This window comes from Octodon degus, unplaced genomic scaffold, assembly GCF_000260255.1.
Source record: "Octodon degus isolate 3935 unplaced genomic scaffold, OctDeg1.0 scaffold00007, whole genome shotgun sequence".
Lineage (NCBI taxonomy): Eukaryota > Metazoa > Chordata > Mammalia > Rodentia > Octodontidae > Octodon > Octodon degus.
Window position 1 is genome coordinate 33,030,142 of NW_004524583.1, and position 5,696 is coordinate 33,035,837.

Sequence of the window (5,696 nt, forward strand, 5' to 3'; positions counted from 1 at the left end):
TTCTATCTTACTTCAATTGTACATATTCGTGGGGGACAGCGTGACATTTTGGTCCATGAACACTATGCTTAAAGTTCAGATGAGTTAAATGCCATGTCTAGCATAATACTTCAGAGTTTCTTTCCTTCTTGGTTTTATTATTTTGGGGAATCGAACTCGGGACACTGAGCTTGGGAGGAAGGCTCTTGTGCTGCTGAGCAGTATCCCGGCCCCCGGCTCGCTTTTTGAGACAGGGTCTTCATATTAGTTCAGACTGGCCTTGAAGACACAGCAACCCCCTGCCTCTGCCTCCCAAGGCCTAGGATTACAGGCCTGTGCTCCCATGCCCAGCTTCCCTCTCCTTTCTTTCTTTCCTTTCTTTTTTTTCCTCTCCTTTCTGAGCTAGGCCTGAAACAACTGCTGAATGGGCTGGATGAGGGATGTGGAAGAAGCCGGATGTTGTTCCACCAGCACTGGCTCTGGGTCAGGCCTGCCTGGGTTTGAATCTTTGCTCCAAATAACCTTAAGCATGTGACTTGCTTTCAGGGAAGGCTGGTTACCCATTAAATATGTATAAATACCTAAGATGGAGCGAGAGAAAGGGGGCAGGGGCAAGGCTGAGGCAGGACCAGCTTGGAAACACGCAGCGAGCAGGTACTTTGCCATTTTCGGGCCCCTTGTGCTGCTTCGGAGAGGGGGCAGCTGTCCTGGCTGGCTTGCTGGGGGCAGCGAGAAAGTAGGGGTGACTTCCAGGCCTCAGATCTACTTTGGAGGCAGAACCCACCAGACCTAGCAAGGGGTTGGGTAGGGGACAGGGGACAGCCCAGGTCTGGTCTGAGCTCCAGAGGGGCAGGATGAACCCAGAGGTGCAGAGGAGCAGAAAGGGGGCTCGGCCCCGAGCCAGGCGTCCTGCTCTGAGTCCGCCCAGCAGAGGCTCCTCCTTGGGCCTCTTCTGCCCTAGCTCACACAGCTCAACTGGGAAGGGATAGAAAGGAAGGAGGAGCCTTCCCGACAGGTTTCTGGGGAATGGACCGGAACACACGCCTGGGAGCGCAGTGGGAGCGAGCAGCTCCTCTCCACCCCTGCCGTGCGTGCTTCCCCCTCTGCACCGCTCAGCTCAGAACCTGGCAGGATGCCACCCACTACCACAGCATCCGGGTCCTACGAGTCCCACGAAGGCCGGGAGCTCATGGCACCGCCTGAGAGCGAGTCTACAAAAGCACCCTGCTCGGAGAGCAGCTGCACTGTCTACCAGCTTCAGGAACAAAGCCCAGCTGCCCGGGTGCACAGCACACAGCGAGCTCCCTGCGGCAGGAACAGCAGCCTGCTCTTACCTTCCAGTCCCTGCACGTTAAAATTACAGCGGAAGGGCAGGGGGGATAGCTCAGTGGCATAAGTGCCTGCCTGGCAAGCGCAAGGCCCTGAGTTTGACCCTGAGCCATAACAACAAAAAACCCCAAAAATGGAGCCGGGCATGGTGGTACACAATTGTAATCCCAGCACTCAGGAGGAGGAGGCAGGAGGATCACTGCAAGTTTGAGACCAGCCTGGGCTACAAAGTGAGCTCAAAGCCAGCCTGAGCTACACAGTGAGACCCTGTCTCATAAAGACAAAAAAAAATTACAGGAGTGTTAGGCCAGCGCAGCCTGGCTTCTGCCCACCGAAGCACGGCTCCACCCTCTTCCTCTGCCCACAGCCGCTCTGCCCCTCCCCACCACCTGGTCCCCCCCTCAGTCCCCAAGCTTCTTCCACACCCCAGGACCCCCAGTCTTGGCCCAGGCCTATTTTGTTCTACAAGGCCTTGAGACACTCTAGAGACACTCCACACAGCGCTGTTAGGGCGGCCTTGGCCCCATCACCCCTCCTTCCCCACTGGGCTGGCCAAGGGGTGAATGTCTGGAGAGGAGGAGCTGGATGTGCGAGGAGCCCCAGCTCCCGGAGCTGCCTGTGGTGCGCGATCTGACCTGCGCGCGCTGCATTTGTGCATTTTGCCGGTGAGTTGAGACCACGTTCTGCTTCGGCTACTCAGTGCGTGGTAGGAGGAACGTGGCCGACCGGCTCGCGCAGCTCCAAGACGCTGTGAACTCGCTTGCAGGTGAGTTTGTAATGCCGTCGTGGAGCTGCAGCAACGCGGGCCTCCCGCCTCCTCCCCCTTCCCAGACGGCAATCAACAAGACCAGCCTGCTCACCCTACAGAAGAGCACGCCCAGCTTTTTGCAGCACCGATTGCATGAACAGCAAAAGACAATGATGTTTTGATAGATTCCTTACCCAGTGAAGAATCCACTGCAGCTTATTTAAGCTAGAAGAAGAAAACCATGAAGCGGCCACGTGCCTGGAGGATGTGGTTTACCGAGGAGAACCGCTTCCCAAGAAGATACAGAGCGTGCTCGCAGACACGGCGAAGTCACAGCTGAAGACCCGAGCGGCTCCCACAGCCAGGCCCTTCCAGACTCTTAGCGCCTGGAAGCCTGCTGCTGGGACCAAGAACTGTTTTAATGCAGTATGAATTCTGCATCAGATTTAGACACGAGCATTACCAACAGTTAGGGAAACGTACACTATAGTACTTGTTACCTTTTTATCTATTTTAATAATCTATTTTCACTCTTGATAAATAAGCTTACAAAATTGTGATCAAACCAGCTTTAAACCATCACTATGTTGGTGGCTGGGGAGATGGCTCAATAGAATAAGCACTTGCCTGGCAAACGCAAGGGCCTGAGTTCAATCCCTGGTTCTGAAAAACAAACAAACAAAAACCAAACAAACAAACAACCATCACTATGCTATTTTTTTTACCTAAATAAATTATTAAAGCAGATACTGCATTAATGTTCATAATATAGTTACACACACACACACACACACACACACACACACACACACACAGACAAGGATCCTCCTGCCCCGGCACAGGGATTCCTTACCACTCACCTGTGAGGCCCGGCTGAGTCTGTGCAGTCTTGGTTGGAAGGCCCAGCTGAGGACCAACGCCGGCAGCAGAGGACAATGGAGGGGAGCATGGTGCTGTGGATCCTCCTGAAGGAGCCTGTCACGCCAGCTTTCCTGGTGGGATCTCGGCTGTTCTCATCCTCAGAGGAGCTCAGGTCCTCGCTGTCACTGAGCACGGCTGCGGTTCTTTTCAGGGAGGCTGTGGTTCTCACCTTGAGCGTCGCTTCCGGGCTCCAGTGCAGACCCATCAGCCTGTTGCACAGATCCTCCATCCCACTGGCACACTTTCTAGCTTCCACCGCTGACCTTGGGGCCTTCCCAGTGCAGATCCTAGGTACTGACTTGCAGGAGACCCTGTTGTGGCTCTAGGCCTCCAGCTGGGCCCATGCAGGACACTGCCGCGGGACCCTCAGCTGGACTCTGGGTCTCTAGTGGCAACAGACTTCCCACGCACTGTTGCATTTGACTCTGGGTGAATATATAAAAGAATCCTCTAAGTTATGTCTTTTTTTTTTTTAAGTTATGTCTTATATTAAACCCGTTCCCTTGTAAGCCCTGAAACACTGGTCCTTCCTGACCAGTTTATCCAGGGTGTTTCTCTTCACACCCCAGGGGTTTGAGAGATGCAGGCGGGTGCGTGGGAGAGCCGACCTGGGCAGCTGTGGATGGTGCGAAACTGCAGGCAGGAAACTAGGTAACAGGGACCCAAAGACCAGCTTTGCAGTGGGCAATGTAACCTCCCACAACCCTCCAAGCCCTGGCGAATTCTTAATTCTCACATGGTTTTATACGTGACTGGCATTTTGGTGGTACTGGAGACTGAAGCCCGGGCCTTGCACATGCTAGGCAAGTGCTCTGCCACTGAGCTGCACCCCAGCTTTTCCTAAAGCTGAGAGACAAGGCCTTGATGAGTTGCCCAGGGTGACCTAAACCTTGTTCTCCTGCCTCAGCCTCTGAGCAGCAGGATGACAGGTGTGTGCCACCTGGCCTGGTTCCAGATGTGTCAATTCTGAAGGCGCCTGGAGGCTCCCAGCACCAGGGCAGATGCAGAGTTCTGTGGCTATCTACCTTCCGCTTGAGGTTTAACTGCCAGCACCTTCCTGCAGCGTCCTGGGCTTCATTTCTGCCTTGTGCCACGCAGCGCAGGGGAGCGCCGTGGGGAGGCTTGGCCCTTGCACGAGGACGCGGCCAGGAGATGTCAGTCAGACATCAGTGAGCCATCACAGCCGGGCCCTCGCCTGCGCAGCGTGGGGCACAGAACAGCTGCAGTGGTCACTCACGGTCCCCAGAAGATGGGCGCCTCTTCTTCTCCAGGTTCTTGTTCTTCCATTCTCTTGTGGTTTTTCTCACATTCCTGGCTTCTTTCTGGACTTCAAGCCTAGAGAGGACAGGATGGGTGGGCAGCCCATTGATGGGGGACCAGCAGGACATAAGAACAGGGTCTGGCTAAACTCCCCAGGCTGGCCTTGAATTCCTGACCTTCTGCCTCAGCTTCTCAAGCAGTGGGGCTTACAGATGGGCCCCACAGCACCAAGTCAGATGCTGATCTGCAAGCTGTTTCAGCCTCAGATGCCATGGAAGGGCTGCCAGAGCTCCCCAGGCTCAGAATCCCGTAGTCCTCAGCAGGGACAGGGCCCACCACCACGCCTGCCAGTGCCTGTGTGAACCCGGCCTGGCTCTGCAGCGGGCACCAGGAGTGAGATGGGATAAGCCAGGTGGCGGCTCCCAAGCCTCCCACCCATACCTGGCACCATTTTATCCGGCACTATCGTCATTCAATAACTTCAAATTTTAATAATAAAATTATTTCCCTTGAAGCTTCCATTTTACATTTCTAGCTTTATTAAAGGGAAAGATCATGGTTGGGTGTTGATGTCCAACTCTGAGCACCATTCACATTAGCTCCCTTTCTGTTTTTACACAGAAGCCTCAGGCTCTGAGTCCTTGTGGGCCAAGCGTAGCTGTGATTTCTCCACTGAGTTTTGTTTTCTTTTCAACAGTTGCTTTCTGTTTGATTCAAGAGTAAAGTTTCTTTAAAGAACTCCAGGCTCTCGGGTCACAAGGGCAGGCTGCCCGGCAGCATCCAGCTGGTGCATGGAAGGTATTCAGAAGTGCTGTTACGGTGCTGCAGGGTTCGGTAAGCTGGACTTAGTGCGAGATGATGCAGTAGATGAAAACAAAGATGTAAAAGAAGCCATAAGAAGGCTTCCAGAAGACCTTTATAATGACAGGACGTTTCACATGAAGAGAGCCGTGGACCTGAGCATAAGGCATCAGATCCTGCCTAAATAGCAGTGGACAAAATAGGAGGAGGGTAAATTCTACCTTGAGCCGTATCTCATAGAGGTTATTCAGGAAAGAAAAGAAAGCAAAGAAGGGGCGGGGGAGATGGCTCAGTAGAATAAGTGCTTCCCTGGTAAGCGCAAGGGCCTGAGTTCAATCCCCGGTTCCACAAAAAAAGAAAGAAAGAAAGACAGACAAAGAAGTAATAACATAGTTGAAGTCTGGATGTAATTATCTTCAAAATATTTTTATGAACTTGGTTAACCCTGAAATATACAGTTCAAAAATTATCTGGTCTGCAGATACCGTTACCTTAAATAAATGTCTGTTGTATTCAAAATAATCAATCAATCAATCAATCAATCAATCCAGCTGCTGGGTGTGGCGGTGCACCCTGTAACCCCAGTATTCAGGAGCGGAGGCAGGAGGATCACTGCAAGTTCCAGACCAGCCTGGGTGGGCTACACAGTGAGCTCAAG

The 5,696-nt window shown here is 53.0% G+C and overlaps 1 pseudogene; it reads left to right on the forward strand.

Annotated features, from left to right (window-relative positions):
- The first annotated feature begins 1,871 nt into the window (after nucleotides 1-1,871).
- Nucleotides 1,872-2,439, forward strand: LOC101582769 (annotated as a pseudogene).
- Nucleotides 2,440-5,696: the final 3,257 nt, after the last annotated feature.